The following is a 17,317-nucleotide window of genomic DNA, read 5'->3' on the forward strand; positions in this document are numbered from 1 at the left end:
TTTTCCAGGAAATAGATGCTGTAATTATTGTGGTTATTCTGTGAAAAAAAAAAAAGAAAGAAAAAAAAAACACCCAATGCCTTTTTTTTGTTATTGTTCCTCCCCTCTCATTTTAAAACAAAAATTTGTAATATCTTTCCCGAGAAGGCTATTGATCGAGCTAGGTCTCAAGCTCCTTTCTCCAATTTTCTCCCCTTCTTAAGAGTGCAGATCTGTCTTAGTTTTAGTGCCTTTGATATAAAGCTGTCCTAGACACTTCCTAATTCAAAACCTTGAGTTCTCTGATACAACTGACTTCCACAGTTATTTTCCCTAGTTTATCAAAATTTGCCCTGCTGATCCATATCTGGAAACAAAACTGTAAAAGTCAAAGTGAAGCTCTCAATCAGGGCACTGGAAGTATTTAACCATGGGAGCAGACCACCTGAAGGTGATGGCACATTCTCTTCCACGTCAAGGATTTCGAGTGATATCAAACCTCTCCTGCTGCAAGGTCAGTGCTGGTTCAGACAGGATGTTGAGCTTGACTTTGGTTGAACTCCTCTACACTGCACTACCTACCTCAAATCTCCTCATGCCTCTTTCCCCGCTGTCATCTCTACTGTGTGTGCACTTCTTCCTGACAAAACCCTGCACCAAACGTATTGCATTTACTAATTAGAATAGCAGTTACTAATTAAGTTTAAATTCCAATGTACCAATCAAATTTTATTTCCTAATTGTGCTACATTATCACTAATTAGAATAGCAGTTTTTACTTAATGGATTATATTTAAATTAAGATGTCTCCATCCAATGTTTTTTCCTACTTACATTTTAACTAATTGGTGCTGCAATTATTAAGTTACATTTAAATTGAAATATATCAGGCTGGTAGGGAATCATATGATAGCTTGCTTACAGTCTGTATGATACTAGTACGAATGATTAAGATACAGTCCAGTTAATTAGTTCTGGAATCAAAATAATTTCATAATTGTTTGAATAAGAAGTAAGGGTACACTACTCCCTTGCCACTCTATTAAGGAGGAGCATATTATGAGCTCAGTGGAAATTTAACATGGCTATTGGTGCTAATCAGCGCAGATTCAATCTGCAAATATTTAGTCCCAGGTTCAGGAGGGCATTTAAACCTATATATCCATTTAAGCATGTTCTTAATGGTTGCCCCACATGTCTGAATCAGTCTTCTGATTTCTGCTTGTCAACACTTCAGATATTTTTGTGACAGTTAATACAAACAGGTCTTTGAAGATTTATTTACCATGCTCTCCTCCACTGTATTTGTTTGCCATAGCATTCTGCATTGATGGTGACGTAAAGCAAAATTTAAGACAATTACCAAGTGCTGACAGTTAGTAAAGAGGCAGCGAGTGGCTTTAAACCACAGATTTGCATCAAGATCCAGCACAGAGGCTTACTAGCAAAGCTAGCCAGAGCACAGGAAGGAATCATTGCTGGGCTTAAAGGAGCTGTGATTCCTGCCATCTGCTGATGGTGACCCTAAAGCAGCATGGGGGAAAGCATTTCAGATTGCAGCAAATGCTTTGACCTAAGGGTTTTAACGCTGCAGCCCTTCAAAGCAGCATAGTGTGGCATGCAAGCACTGAGCTGTGCTTGCCCTCCCTGAGCACCAGCTATCCTTCTCTGTCAATGTCACCTCTGTTCTGCAAGAGCGTAAGCCTCTGCACTTGTGAGCAGTGGGACGAGGAGGTGCAGCCTTGCAGAATCCCTGAGTATTTTTCTTTTGGTGCCATCATGAACATTAAGAGAAGGAGTGAGGTGGTTCTTGATAGATATATACATATATCTATATATATATGCGTATGCATGACCACAGAGGAGTCACATCTTCTCTCTTTGACAAAATCAGCTTTACACAGATGCTGGGGAGACATTATCCTCTGCACTGTGCAGGTCACATTAAGGAGCTGCAGGACATCCTTATGGAAACTGCCTTTTTTTTTGTGGCCCGACACGCCTGTATAAATCAGGAGTGCCCAAAAGCTTCAAGGCAGCACTGTAACAGAACCATGAAAGATGCAAGTATCTGGGAAAGGAAGTTTGTAATGACTTACTAACAATTCCAGAGTTGCAATATTACCAAGAGCAGATGGGGGTATGTAACGATCCAGCTGAGATCTGTAACAGGTTAACAACCTTCCTCATAACAGGTGATATTTAAAAGAAACTGGCTACTAGCTAGATATAAGGGGGCAGGGTTGTGAGGGTGGTAAAAGGCAAAGATAAATAAATGAGGGTTAAGTTATGGAGGAAAGGTTATTCCTTCTTCAAAGACAGAAGGGACCATGAAATTGATATGAAAGTATAAACTTTTGAATCAGTGAGTTTTTAAAGAGATTTTAGCAATACCCCTCATCTCTATGTAAGTAAATGAGGGGCTGAATATCAGAAGTGGTATGTGTTCAGTAATGCATTTCTCTTCCCCCCCTGCCCATTCTTCTTGACTTTTACAGGAGCAGAGCTGAACTCTAGAGAAATCCATCTCTGTTTCAGGGGTCTGAGTCCTTTCAAAAAGGCTGAACCATTTCAGGGTAAGTACAAAAGAAAAGATACCATAAAATCAGATTGTCCTCATATTAAACAAGATCTGAGTTTTAGAAGTTTCATAACTGCCAATGTCATCAAAAGCTCATGCTGCATTGAAGAGGAACAGAAAAAGTCAATGGAAAACTACTTAACTGAGGCAGAAGGATCAGCTTGAGAGGTAGGAGATGATAAGCCATGCTGGCAATGTGTGTTTGCGAGACTGAATGTGTCCTTCATTGTAATGCAGCCTCAGACATGAAGGCAGATGCTGTATGATTATTCTTTAACTGTGAACTGTGAGGGGATTTTATCTATTTTTCTAATTTACTCTGACATTGTAAAACCATGTTCCTCCAAGCTCTGTTCTGTTCCAGCATGCTAAGGACTCCCGTCTGTACAAAGTGAACACATTTTGAAAGCCCCAAGCTGTATTTTTCCTCCTGTATAAATTATTTTAAGGCAGTATGTGGAGTCTTTTCCTCCAACAAGTTTTGGTAGCTTTTGGAGTCTGGTTGCTTTCAACTGAAATGCTGAACCAGAGGCCAGGCAAATTTCGCAATGTTGGGTCCAGTCCTGAATACACTCTACAGGTCTGCCACCAAATGACTATGCAAGGGACACAAGTAAGCATATGTGGGGTACTGACACTTAATACAGGGTGTACACCCCATCCTCAAAACGCCTTTCCTCCTCCAGCTTAATGAACTAGGCATAGGGGTGGACACGTGTTGGACACTCAACTGGTATAAACGTATGGAGCTATGCTGATTTACAGCAGCTGAAAAGCTGGCGCCTGCAATCTGTCCTAGAAATGATTTCATTTCATTAGTAGATCCCTAGACAAAATATGGTCTGCAATTCAATAACCATTCTTGATGCTTACAGGAGGTGCCTTCAGCTAAACTGTACAGGAACCAGTAAGAACATTGCTGTTTAAGCTAGTCTCAGCCAGTATATGATGTCACGTCACACCATAACACTTCTGGGCTATGCATTCCTTTTAGTGATGTTTCCACATCTTTCTGTTTTCTTAAACTCTTGGGGTTTAGCACACTAGCTTTGGATGTGAAAAAAAGGTTCAGACCTTTGCACTCTCAGCTCCAGACATCCAGGGTGAAAAATCATGCCTTAATTCAGACTAAGGACTAGAAAGAGCTTATATAAATGGAGTAGCCCTAAGGCTACATGCAGGAAAACTTTTAACTTTCGATCTATGGGCAGCAGGGGAGAGAAAAAGACATGAGATTCAGTTTTTGCAAAAAGCATCTGGTGAGGTTTGGTTATGCTCCATGCTACAGTTCAAAACTTCCATAGCTACCATGAAATAGAAACAGGCTTATTGTCTGATCAGCTTTACATTCAAAATGTTGTCTAAAACTAGTGTACAATTGTGCATGTATACTTTTTCATAAATAGATGAAAGGTACAACTGAGTACTAACAGTATGAAATCAGTAAGGAGTAATCAGTAATCAAGGAGGAAAACATTAGTGGGAAGGGTACTGATTGCACAGGCTGGGCATTAATGTACTATTTCTGTTCTTAGTAATTTAAAATGTCAAAAAATAAATAAATAAAGCACCATGTGTGTGTACAGGTGTGCCTGTATGTGTAACTATGACAAACCAGTTAACAAAACTGAGGAGCAGGTATTTGTTAGGCTAGACAAGGCTGAATTTATGCCAAATTTTATTTAGCCATAATTCTGGTGGAGAAATGTCTTATTATCTCTCTCTGAAATTTCTCCAGCACAGCCCCCACCCCCCTGCAGATGGGAATTCATTTGCTAAAAGGAGAGTTGGCAGCAGAGACCATCCTGAGCTCTATGGGCTGTGTCTCTTCAGGAGACAGGATTATTGCAAACACTCCCTTTGTGCTAAGATATTTAAACAGTCTTCCCGGCAACGTTAAAAATGTAAGGTGTACATGATTATGAAATATAACTATACAATGACTTTCACATTTAGAAAGCAACAGGACGCTTTCCAGCTGCGGCCGCCACGCTGGCAGAGTATGACATCACTCAGCATTTATTTCTGGAGACAGAATTTTGCTCCTTCCTTGCTCCCTCTACAAAGCTTTCCCCTCTGCACCTGACAGGCTCTGCTGTTTGAGTTAAGTACTACCATTACCTGTTAGTTACTCAAGCTCACTGAGAAATCCAAACCGTGAATGGAGGATGGTACTCTGGAGAAAATCTTCCTTTTGCCTTCATGGGGATGAGACGCATCCACAGGTATCCCATGCACTTGTACTGTTTGGCTCTACCTTTGTGTAGGGTGGGCTGTCATATCAGTCCAGGTTTCCTGGCTAAACCCAGATGATATCTTAAAAACATATGAAAGGTGTCATCTAGACCAAAATCTCCAGGACAGTTTTGATGAAGATAAGAGACAAATTCCCAACACGAATGCAGCAGACACCTGCCAACTTTGAGTGAGCGGGTCATAAAGCAAGCACAGCTCAGAAAAGTCGAGGTGTATATGACATCTGAATGAGAGGTGAAAGATAAAAACAGCTTTTGTACATGTGTGGCTGGGAAACAGCTGAATAAAACAAAGTCAACATGAATGCCAGCATGGTTTGCAGCCCAACAAAATGCAAAGCCACATTGTGTGGAGTGAAGCAAATAGCCTCTCTGATTTTGAGAGCTGGAAGAAAAGCCAACAGGAGAAGGGAATGAAGGTGAGCTGGGAGCAGCAGCTGCTGGATTCTGTCAAGCTCTTCCAGATGAGGAAGGTTGTGGGAAGATGTGAGGCCATAATAAGAGTGCATTGTGATGTGTCTTCTTTTGGTTAAAATGGAGAGGAACAGCAATGTAATCCTGTGGATCAAAAGCCAACCAGAGCAACACAGTCTGGCCCTGCTGTGTCCATTCCTTTGCTGTCATGGGTAACAAATGTTCTGTCCAAAGTGACCAGAAGACATCCATCCACTTATGTCCCAATCTACCAACATCCAACACTTAAGAAAACAAGGCAACTGGGAGCCTAGAATGGGGTCTTCATAATCAGTTGGAAATCTCAAGCAATTTATCCTCTCAGGAACCCAAGAGTAATCTCTCTGCTGCTCAGCCTGCTAATTGGTTGTGGCTGCGTTTCTTATAGATCCCTCTTTATTCTTGCTTTCTACTGCTGAAGTCTTGTTGCCTCTCATGACTGAGTTACCTGTCTGCTATTTTGGACTCAGTTGTAGTGTATTCTCTGTGATTTCTTTTCATCTAGACTCGCTTCTGTGTGTGTGTTTGCCTTGTTCCTTGCCTGATGGACTTTGAATGTCCCTGACCATTGGACTACCTTTGGGCCATCCTTGTTGCTCAGACTCCCAGCCTCAGCTCCACCTTGGTCAAGGTACTGGGCTCCCCTCTGGGTTAGAAAGTTCTCGCTTAGCTGTAGTCCCTGACCTTTTTTCACTGTGACTCCCATACAATGATCCTTGCTGCAAAACACCAGAAGTCATATTGACTAAAATAGGTCAACACAAAACAACAGACAAATGAGGGGCACCTACAGTAATTAGGAATTAGATGAAAGGCCCCTATGATCCAAGGAGATGTATTCCCATCTTCCTTCGAACTGTCACTTCTGGCAAACAGTTTGTGCAAGTAAGTTCCACCAGCCAAAAACCTGAGCATTTTTCCGTGTCATCCTGTGCTTGTTAATGCAATACGTGTGCTTTGAATGTTATGATTATTTATTATTAAACTAAGAAAAACATTGCCTGAGTCTGTCAGCCTTTCAGAAATAGCGTGCGCTCTTCCACATGCCTTTCCATTATGTACAGTTTGGCACCTTCTAATGTATTGCTTTTGTCTGTGTTTATTTTAAACTGAGAATCTTAAAGAAATACACAAACAGTCACAGGGGAGAAAGGCAATCAGTTATTTATAGCATGAAGCAGTTAAGCTTTCAGGATGGTTATTAGTATGTTTTGTATCGAGCAGCGCCCTAATTCTGCAGGCATTTAAGTGCATCCTACACCTGATACATTAGGTGAGGGGTGCATGGTTTCAAACATGTCATAAAAGTCACGTTTGAAAGTGTACTTGTGTTACCTGGAAGCCTGGGCTTGGGCATTACTGGATGTACCTCCAGACACATCTGGGTGTCCCAGGACAGCTGGTGACTCTGTATGGTGCCAAGCTGGAGAGCCCATAGGGAGGGGAGAGCACCAACTACGCTGTTTGGATAGACAAGACTGTCCACAGACTGCAGAAGGACTGCCCGTGTTGCCTGAAGGAGTCCGTGTGGGGGCATTTGCAGAAATCAGACTTAGCTGTGGCTACTTGGTGTTGCCAAAAAGTAAAACATTACAACATTACAGGTCACTTCTGAAATTTGAAAAGAGGGTATTTGTCATAAGAAAAAAATCTAGAGACTTCACTGCAAGTGCTTACTTTTTTTTTTCCTCTGCTTTGTTATTGCCCCATCCTGCACAAACTCGTCTTTTTTTTTCTTCTTTTTTTGGTAAGATTTTGTTTGTTTGTTTGTTTTGTTTTCTAGGATGCTTTTCAGCAGCTCTACACATTTGTCCTCAAGGGGAGTTACTGTTGAACTGATCCTGTTAGTGCTACAAAGAACTACTGGTGCTGACAGACACTTTGATGTGCTAAACTAAGTCCCAGGAGGCATAGGTACCAAGAGCAGCCCTGCAAAAATACGGCTGGCAGATAATCATAACTGGCCAGAATTTTTATTGTAATAAATCAATATTTGATCAGCAACAAATATTTCCTCTGATCTTTCTTTTGCTTCATAAGGCAGAACACAAAGGTAGGTTGGGGTATTTCAAAGCTTGCTGTAGTAGCCTCATTAATCTCTTTTTGGACTCAGTGGCAAAGTGCCTCGTAACACCTAGTGGGAAATGAATGAACAGTAAGCACTTTTAAAAACTCATATTGGTTGGAGGTACTTGGATAATGTAGGACCTGGAGCTAGGTTTGACCAGAGGGTTTCAGTTGTGGCTTAATTTCACAGTGCTAAGAAAGATGGGTCAATAAAATATTTGTGAGAAATGCCAAATCAGTGTTAGAAAACACTTTTGCCATGATGGTAGACAGGAAGTTTTCTGCTTTTCATAACATTTGGTTATGCATTTGTTGCTCATTGTGCTAAGGTGAGATGCTTATCTTCAGGTGAGCCTGCTGTAGCTAAGTTTCATTCTTGCTAAACATTATCGTGAGCTTGTGATCTTGTCCCATGGCGGCCATATATCAAATATGGGTTTGCCTACACTGTGGCAAAGGTATTTCACTCTAACTTCTGCCCTATAGCCAAAGTTTCAAATACCCAATATACAGCTAGTTGTTTTGTGCTTTGCAGTAGGTTGCATGATGACCTGTTTCTTCCCTTGCCAGACAGATGCAATTTTTTGAGTTAAGAGAAGGATTTAAATAAATCCCATGTAATCGCACAATGCTTCTGCCACAAATACTCGTGTTTGCAAAAATGCTTACAGCATTTTATTTTTCCTTATGTGCTGCTGAACAACTTAACTCTTACATTAATAAACAGTGGGCACAAATATTTTGGAAGCAAATTCAGAGATTTAGTCTAGCAAATATTAGCTCATTCTCTTTTTTTTTCCTCTCTCTCTCCCTGTCAAGTCCTAAGTACAGCTCCCCAGGATGACGCAGGCTATTTTAAAATAATTAAAAGTTTCTGCTTTTGCATGACTTCTATTGACACCACATCTGCTTGAGCATGGTAGGAAACAGCTCCAAGCCAATTAAAAGGAGATGGGGGCATCGTACAGCTCCCTTCTCTCTTAGTGAACTTTTGACCACGAGGGCACTGTATTGATGAATTTCATTTCTTCCTAATCTGCTTGTACTCTGCTTGATAGCTTGGAGCTTTGCTCTCTTCTGTTTCAGTACAATGACCCTGCTCTTGAGAAAGCCACGAGTTTGAAGTAAAGCAAAGAATTCAAGTTATTACAAGACGCTGAACACACGGGTCTCTTCTTGGCTGTCTGCAAGATGTTGCCTGAAAGCCGAGAAGGGCTCTCACCTGGCGGAAGAAGAAATGGTAAGGCATTATTACAGAGCTTTCAAGGCAGTAACAAAGAAACAGAGTTCACCCTGTCCTACCTAGCTAAATAGACTCAGTGCTTTAGAGTGGGTATATGGAAAATGAGCAAACTAGCTACACCCAGGGGTTGTGTTAGTGAAAAAAAAAAATCATGTCAATTTGCCAGCTTCTGTGCCTGTTCTGTAATTGTCTGTCTTGAGCAAAGTCTAGTGAATGGGGCCAAGGAGGCAGAGCTGCAGAATCTGCGCTCCAGCCTGCCTGCCAGCCAGACAAAATCAATTTGCCTTTTGGTCTTGTTGTCAGATGATGAGTTTTGGTCAACAGACAGTGTTGGCCTCAAATAGCTGTTCCTTAGGCAATAGGGAAATGGTTTTTTTTGCTGGTTTTTGTCTATGCACTGGCAGAACTGGGCCCCAGATATCTTCCTGTGATCAGAAGACCATGCTGAGAAGAAAGACTTTTACATGACTTCCAGGAAAAAAAAAAAAAAAGAAAAAGAAAAAAAACAGAGCAGCAAAAATTGAGCTTTTCATACAAACATAGAAGGAAAATCCCGACACCTACCTCTTTATATTGGAAAAGTTCTTTGCTTTACAGCGACTGCACTTTCAGGATCTAAGTGACATGTGGAAGTAACGTTCTGAAACTAGTACAACACAAATTTCCATTTCCTTAGAATTTAACATTTATAAAGTGGCTTAGCTGTGAACTGCTATGACAGTATCACAGCATTAAAGATTTGGCTGTCCTGATAATATAAACATCACCGCTTTCCCCAAGAGCATTTTGACTAGTACCTGTTCCAGTCTATTTTAAATTTTATTTAATCATGACACTCTCTGCACATGCAGAATGTGTCTCTGGCATGGAAAGGAAGTAAGCATGACCTTTATCAAATAAAAAATGTGCATTGCAACTGTGACAATGACTAAGTGTAGATGAAATACAGATACTTTTATTTACACAATGTCTGGAAGACAAATACTGACCAGATCTTTTTATCACAACTGCACCACTCCAAGTTAATTGGAAAGACAGAAGGACATCACAGAATCTCATCAAAGGGATTTAGAGATGTCAGTCTGAGTTTCTAAACTTCCAGTGAATTTGGCACCTAATTTTTTTACCTAGTCTTTTGGAGTTTGGAGATAATAGAAAAGAAATAATGGAATGGATAGGACAATTTAGGAAGAAATTGTGTTTGAAACCGTATTATCAAATAAATCACCCTCTGTGGGAGAAAACAATAGAGTGGGACCTTGACTTTACCAGTTGGATAAAGATAAGTATTCAGAATGGGACAACTAAAGCTTAGGAAGATAATAGCTTGTCCATCAAGGGCAATGTTGCCAATTAATGTTAATAGCAGCATATAGGTCTCCTCAGTATTGCCATTGGGAATGCCGGGAATATTTTTAACACCATTGTGCCCATCTGTTATTAAGGGACTGGAGAAGCAAAAGGAAACAAGAAAGAGCAAAGCAGAGGGAGGATCAACTCTTGCTGAATAAAATTGTTTCTGGTTATTTAATTAAACAACATTTTTCAGGGCCAAAAAAAAAGAATAAGCGTATCTGCATTTGTTTTCTATGTGCATCATCCACAAACCCAGCATTTCTTGAAACCCAGGATCAGAAGAGATATTTTGCCAATAGGAAAGCATCATTTATGCTCCTTACTAAACACTGTTTGAACAGTTTGTTAATGTTACTTCTTCCTTGTAACTTCATTTTTGTTTCAGATAAAGCCAGCCATATTTTTTTCCCAGCATGGACATCTCCATAAAAGGAAAAAATGGATAATGACATAGAGGCTGTGACTTGAGGAAAGCTTGCCATTGTCTTATCTTTGCTTGTCTGCTTGAAACTAAATGGAAAAGACTTTCTGTAATATCTTTCATTCTAGGTAAGGGATTGTTGTGCCCAGAAATGTTTTTTTTTCTTTTTTTTTTTGAGTGGGGGGGGGTGGGTTGGTTTTTTTGTTTGTTTGTTTTTTGTTTTTGGCAGAGATTTTCTCCCCTGTGGAAATTTCAGTATTAGAATATTCTAGTGCAAAATGGATTTATTTTTTTTGTGGTTTATATCCAGAAAGACTTTAATTCAGAAATGCTTCTATTTTGCCTTGTAGAAGTTGCAATCCTGACCTAGACAGACAAAGCAGGTGCCCAAAGTACCCTGGCTTGATCCATTCAGGCTACCCTTAATGACTCCTGGGAGGGCAATGACATCATGTGAGTCCTGACCTTGGTGCATCATAAAACCAAGTCGAGAGCCTTTTCTGCAGAAGAGAATGACACCCTGCAGCATCTGAACCCCGGAGTGTCAAAAAATTTTTAATAATAAATTGTCAAATACGCATAATTTATGGTTTGATTTAAAACAAAACCAAACCAAACCCTAGTTTTCACTGCCTGGCATCTCTGGGAAGGGAAGGGAAGGGAAAGAATCATAGAATCATAGAATATCCCAAGTTGGAAGGGACCCATAAGGATCATCAAGTCCAACTCCTGACACCGCACAGGTCTACCCAAAATTTTAGACTACGTGACTTAAGTGCACAGTCCAATTGCTTCTTAAATTCAGACAGACTTGGTACAGTGACTACTTTACTGGGGAGCCTGTTCCAGTGTGCGACCACCCTCTCGGTGAAGAACCTCTTCCTGATGTCCAGCCTAAACTTCCCCTGCTTCAGCTTAACACCGTTCCCGCAGGTCCTGTCACTGGTGATTATAGAGAATAGGTCACCTGCATCTCCACTCCCCCTCGCGACGAAGTTGTAGAGTGCGATGAGGTCCCCCCTCAGCCTCCTCTTCTCCAGGCTGAACAGGCCCGGTGAAAGGCAAGGCGAGGCAAGGCAAGGCAAATGTTTTCTCAAAAAAATCCTGCAAGTCCTGGTTTCAGTCCCCTCCCAAAATCATGGTTAACAACTGAAAAAGATTTGAATGTAGACATTTTTAGTACTCTCAACCCTCTGTTGAAAATAAGCAAGCAGAAACAGCATGCATTCCAGTTAAACAAAGGTAAATGCATTGGCCTGACAGAAGGATAAATGGTGAGATATGCTTTCACTTCTAGCCTGCCTTTCAGCATTTGATCCTGGACTTAAGCATCCAAAAGTAAATCAAGACTGGTTGGCAGTGCAACTGGGGTGTTCTTTCTCTCTACAAGCCTTGCCTGATCTCTCCTTCCGTTGTGTGTGTGCCCTTGTGCAGATGAAGTCTTCTGCAGAGATGGCAGCAGGTGTGCCAAGTTCCATGGCCTCACTCTTCTGCTAGTAGGGCTAGTGATGGGCAGATGTGTGCAACCACCAGCAAAAGGCAAGTTCTGCCACAACATTAGCTCAGGAGCTCTTCCTGATGTATGTCGTTTTTAATAAGTCTTAAAAAGAAATGCATTTTGCAGGCTGCTGACCACAAGCACAGAAAAACTGAGCATGTCCACTCACACCACTAATGAGAGCAGCACCAAAAAATGCCACAACTAATTGGATTCACAGTCCATCAGTAGGCCTTCCTGGTAGGTAAGGCTCTCCTCCATTCTCCTGCTATTACCCTATTCCAAATTTCATTTCTAAGCTCTGGTTTGTGAAAAGGATTGCATCATTCCATCATAACAACAGTTAATTAGGAAAGAAAACCCACCCAAATCAATTACAACAAATCAAATGACTCTTAGGACAAAAACACAGCAGTGAACATTGCGGTAAAATATATGAGAAATACTTCATACCAGTCCAGTATTTATAGTGGCCAGCAGCCACTGTAAATTCCCCAGTATAACGGGAAACAAACAGCACGTGTGAAATGATCTCATCTCTTCAGGGTGCTGATTTTATGAGCAGCTCTGCTCATGCCTATCTTCACACACGTAGATAGATCCACTGAAAACAATTTGCTTCGGTTTCTTAGACAGCAGGAAGAAAACAGCCTTGGATGAAAGAAAAAGGAAAAAAAATGAGAAGGAAGCAGGAAATTGGCAGTTAAAAAAAAAAAAGAAAGAAAGAAAGAAAAGAGCAATTAAGTGGCAAAAGATCCTTTTGTTATTTTTTTTCTTCCTCTGGTGAACTAAATTTATTGGCCTCTACTGTCAGTGTTTTGGCAAACAAGCTGTGTCCTCTGTGCTCTCCCACCTGCCTGGGGCTCGTCCAGCAGGCACAAGAAACCAGTCGCTTTTCAGTTGTGCCCAGCGACAGGACAAGAGGCAATGGGCACAAACTGAAGCACAGGAGGTTCTGGCTCAATATGAGAGGGCAATTCTTTACTGTGAGGGGGACAGAGCACTGGGACAGGCTGCCCGGAGAGGTTGTGGAGTCTCCTTCTCTGGAGATATCCAAACCCCACCTGGATGCCATCCTGCACAATGTGCTCTAGGTGATCCTGCTTGGCTGAAGGGTTGGACCGGATGGTCTTCAGAGGTCCCTTCCAACCTCAGCCATTCTGTGATTCTGTGAGAAGAAGCCTGTCAGCATGGAGAGGTACAGGTATGTCACCATCCACTACATATGTCCCCATGAGACTATACATGTGACCAAGAGGGGTCCTAGCAAGGCTTGCAAAGTGAGGGGAAGGGAAAAGTTAGGCTCTGGCTTGAGCAAGAAATGAATGTTTTAGAGAGCTGTGGTCTATGATGGAAGAGGAGATGAGGGGAAGAAATGATAGATGGGAGTGCACCGATGCTTTGAACCATAGGGACTTAAAGGCATAGCTAACAGCACATGGAATGTAGCTAAGGCTTTAGTGTTAGGTCTGTCCTTAAAGTGGAGCACGGTGTGAGGTATGGGTGAAAACTCTTGAAGTCATCTTGAAGTAGGTTTTGACCCATACAGAAGTACAACCACCATGAGCTTTAAAAACAGGTTTAACCCACATTACAGGCCTTTCAAGGTGTAGAGCAATGACCCATTTTCAAGTCTGATTTCTGGCTTCCCAGTCGCTGCCCCTCTGAAGAAAGAAAAGTCAAAGAAAGGTGAGCTGAGCTCCCTGCAGGATCCAGGTCAGTTTGGGCAAAGATGAGGGGGTACCAGGGAGAAGAGAGCAGAAGGACCTGAGCACCCTCCCTCTACCTCCTGAAACAGGACCAAAGTGGTGCTGGAAATCCACGGATGGTCATGGGGTGCTTATGAGTGTTGGTGCAGAAACACTGGGGTTTGTACTTGTAGATACGATAGCTGAATGATGAAGGGTTGTGCTACCGCAGGGAATATCCAAAGCTTTTTACCAGTGGTATGTTCTACGCAGCACTGTAAATACAGCTAGACTGGAGCAGATGACAGCAAGTATAAATCAACTGCGAGCAACTAATTAACACCAGTAAGGAACTCACTCCGGTATTTCAGCTGTTGTAAGGAGCTACAGTTCTAGTCGGGGAGGTTGAGATTCGGTGATGAACTGACACAATTTTAAAGGTTCCTCTGCTTTTCTTAGGATGTCTGCTGGGATGGACTTGTCTGGCCCCTCTCTGAAGAGTGTGAATGGCTGCATGTCACAGGGCTATGTCTATATGGGGGGAGGAAATAAAAGAAAAAAGGAAATGTAAAGAATAGGAGTCTGAGAAAGACTTTTTTTTTTTTTCTATATCATTAAGGATATGAGGTTGGTATGAAGTGATTGACTCCCTCCTGTCCTTCTTCAGGAATATCTGACTGAATGGGCCAATTTTAGGTGCAGTTGGTTGAGGTGGCAGATGCCTTAGGATCTTGGTTTCATGAGACTTGGTGCCCAAGCAGAGGGAGGAGGCCCACTCTTTACAGCATGTGCCCTGTCAGATCCCAAAGAATCAAGTTGTAAGGTAAATTCCTGCTGTATCTCCTCCTCAGATACAAGCAGAAGATGCTCTTTTCCTAGGGAAGAGATCAGGATACAAATCAGGATGCTGCAAAAGGGTGAGTCACCTCCCCCAGGGTTTCTTTCTATGGCTGAGGGAAGATGGGAAAGGATGTATGGCTTTCCTTGATGTATGGCTTTCCTTGAACAGTAATGCCTGGGAGTCTCTGACAAAGTCCTTGTTTATTTTTAATTTTAATTACTATTTAAAATTTGGATGGCTTCATTTTTTTCAGAAGACTTGAGTACTTTTAGGAAATGTGTTTAGGTACGCCAGGTTATTTTACATTTTATTTCAGTGAGATATGGAGGAGCCATGTCCAAAGGGCGAAATAAGCTGGGGATTTCAAAGCACAGTTAGGCTGAATGCTGGCAATGCTCATAAGCACAGTCCCAAAATGCACATAAATGACTGGGGAGGAACTTCAGATTAATGAACACAAAGTGCTTGTTTGTTTCTTTACTACAAACAAAGAACATTGAGAGAAATTAACACAATTGGGGAAAACAAGGAGATGAACTTGAACACCTTGCCTGCGGTAAATGGATTTTGCCAGCATTAATGTATGTGCTAGTGACACTTCAGGTATAAAGGAGGACTTAAGGAGCTCTTAAATTTGAAGATGGAAGATGAAGATGAAATGTGATATTCTTCCTGTATTTAAATTAGGCTGAGCAACAACTAGGTGATTTTTAAATCCTCTCTGATCTATCATTTCTTTGGCTTATTAGTCCTAAATTTCTCCCCTTATCTTGAAGGAATTTATTATTGTCCTTTTAAAGAGGTTTACTGAATTATTTTTGGGTCAGCATCATTAGCTTTGGATGCAGGTACAAATCAAGATCCTTGTGTGAAAAGATGGAACATATTTTGCAGACAACAAATAAATAGAGAGAAAACCTCATCTTCAGTGTAAACATTTCAAAGTAGTCTGATAATAACTCTCTTTGCTAAAACAAACAAACGAGCCAACTCAAAATCTTGTATTACATGCACGTTGCCTCCGTATGATACATTTATGGAGAACTCGTTACTGAAGATTTTCCAGGCCTGCTCTATTAAACCCAGTTTGCATTTCACTGATTGTGAGACCCTTTGTTTTTCACAGGTACTTTATTTGCATTCATAATGGTATTCATGTCTGCGAGGAGAGATAGGGAGGGGGTAAATATCTGGTACAACCTAAATGACTGCACTGTTTGTTGGTACAGAATAAAAGCTTGAAGGTTTTCAGCATGCAGTGAATAGATCAATGTGTATTAGGAGCAGAAAGAGCCTCCCTGCCTACCCAGCCTCATTCCTGCAGGCTAAGTTGTGAGTGATTCAGCTAACAGTCCTGGTGGTTGGACTTATTTTTCTTCTCTTGCAATTAAGTCAGGGTACAGGACTGTTTGAAAGCACAGTGATTTTTCACTGCCTTGTGGAGACAGATGAGTTTAAGTTAAATGAAGGTACGTTTGGGTAGCATCCTTGGACTGCAGATGCTTCACAGAGATCACCGTCCATCCTGCTCACTGCCTTCTCCCATTCAGAAGTCTCCATCTCCTCAGATCTGCTTCAACCAAGAGAACCAATGTTAGCAAAGAGCAGTTATTAACTACAGTTCTGACTTCGGTTGAGAAATGTCAGGAGTACTCACATGAGCAGTAGATCTGGAGATGGATGAGTAACCCACAGCAGGGAGCAGCTGTGGCTGCCTCGGTGGGGAAGAAGAGTTAGCTCTTCAGATAGCAGAGCTGCTGCTGGGAAGGGATATGCAAATAAACCCCAGTGCCATGGGCCGCATTCACCTTTCTTCTGAGACAAAAAATAGCACGTGCCCAATACAAGGCAGAACTGGTTGAAATGTGAAACTGCTGAAAATGAGGACGCGATAGCTCTGCTGCATGTCACGGGCTGTGGTTTTCTGGCCAATTTATGCTTTCTGTTCCCATGGGAGGTTGCAGAAGGTATCCTTTGCCTTGTGTCATGGACAGCTGGGAGAGCTAAGATGCTCTTGGGACCAGATGAATCCAGCTGGAGCACCAAACTTAACTGTAGATTTTCTTTTTTTTGCTCTCTGTACATGCCTCTCCCAGTGCTGCAGAGAGAGGTTAAAGCTAGGCTAGATGAACTGGGCTTTCACAGAGACAAGATTTCAGGGTGAGCCCAGCACAGGGTACTCAGGGTGCTCACAGAGCACCTCATTCTTTGCTTTGTAGCCCATTTCTAGTTCCTAGAGCCATTAACTCCTCCTAAGCTGCTTATTAAAATAATTATTTTAGGAGCTTAGAGCTCCTCTGTTATAGACTGGTCCTAGGAAACCAGTCTTTTATTTGCAGTTGCTTAAAGTTAATGAACAAATTGCCTGCCTCCTTTTCTTTGCAATGATAATCTAATGACAAGGACAGCATTTGCCATAAACATGTTCTGTACTGGTTGCTTTCAGTAAGACTTCTATCAGATTAAATGAATTTTGGTCTGTCAGTGGAAAGGGGTAACACAGAAACTGGCCTACAAACAATGAACAATTATGATGGGAATTAATGTCCAAGGAGAGGACAGATTCTTTTGGAATATAACCAGATGGAAATTAGTAACAGGCAAACGTATAAGATTTCTGACCGCTACATCCAAGTCAACCAGAGTGCCTGTTTTCCCTTGTCTGCTTTGCAATAGAGCTAGAAGTTTGTACTTCTCTTCCAGCAAAATTTTAAAGTGTCAAGTCTCTGCTCAGTAAAAGCAGATGAATTTTATGGCATTCACGGTATTGCAGCTTTTTTTTTTTTTTTTAAGAGTGGAGGAAAAAGGAAAACTGTGAAAAAGGAGGCTAATTAGAGAAAATGAGCTTAATTTGGAAGCCACAGGTACCTCTTTTATAAGCTTTTGTTGAGCTTTTGCCCACAGTAAATTTATACAAGCTTTGGACAGACGGTAA

At 41.5% G+C, this 17,317-nt stretch overlaps 1 protein-coding gene and 1 long non-coding RNA gene across 7 annotated transcripts in view; one reads left to right on the plus strand and one right to left on the minus strand.

Annotated features, from left to right (window-relative positions):
* LOC308195067 (uncharacterized protein) overlaps positions 1-17,317 on the minus strand; it is a 1,623,621-nt gene that overhangs the window by 1,225,236 nt on the left and 381,068 nt on the right. The window lies entirely within an intron of this gene.
* LOC308195073 lies at positions 2,192-11,254 on the plus strand. 6 transcript variants are annotated; one of them, XR_013951214.1, is made up of 8 exons: positions 2,192-2,344; positions 2,478-2,555; positions 2,653-2,728; positions 5,774-5,899; positions 7,052-7,321; positions 8,422-8,575; positions 10,320-10,483; positions 10,706-11,254. It is a non-coding gene; the product is annotated as an uncharacterized lncRNA (long non-coding RNA). The 6 variants fall into 6 exon arrangements; XR_013951216.1 differs by having other exon boundaries at positions 4,517-5,899; positions 7,052-7,182; positions 10,706-11,241; XR_013951218.1 differs by having other exon boundaries at positions 4,517-5,899; positions 10,706-11,240.

This window comes from Anser brachyrhynchus (assembly GCF_964034855.1).
Source record: "Anser brachyrhynchus genome assembly, chromosome: 4".
Classification (NCBI taxonomy): domain Eukaryota; kingdom Metazoa; phylum Chordata; class Aves; order Anseriformes; family Anatidae; genus Anser; species Anser brachyrhynchus.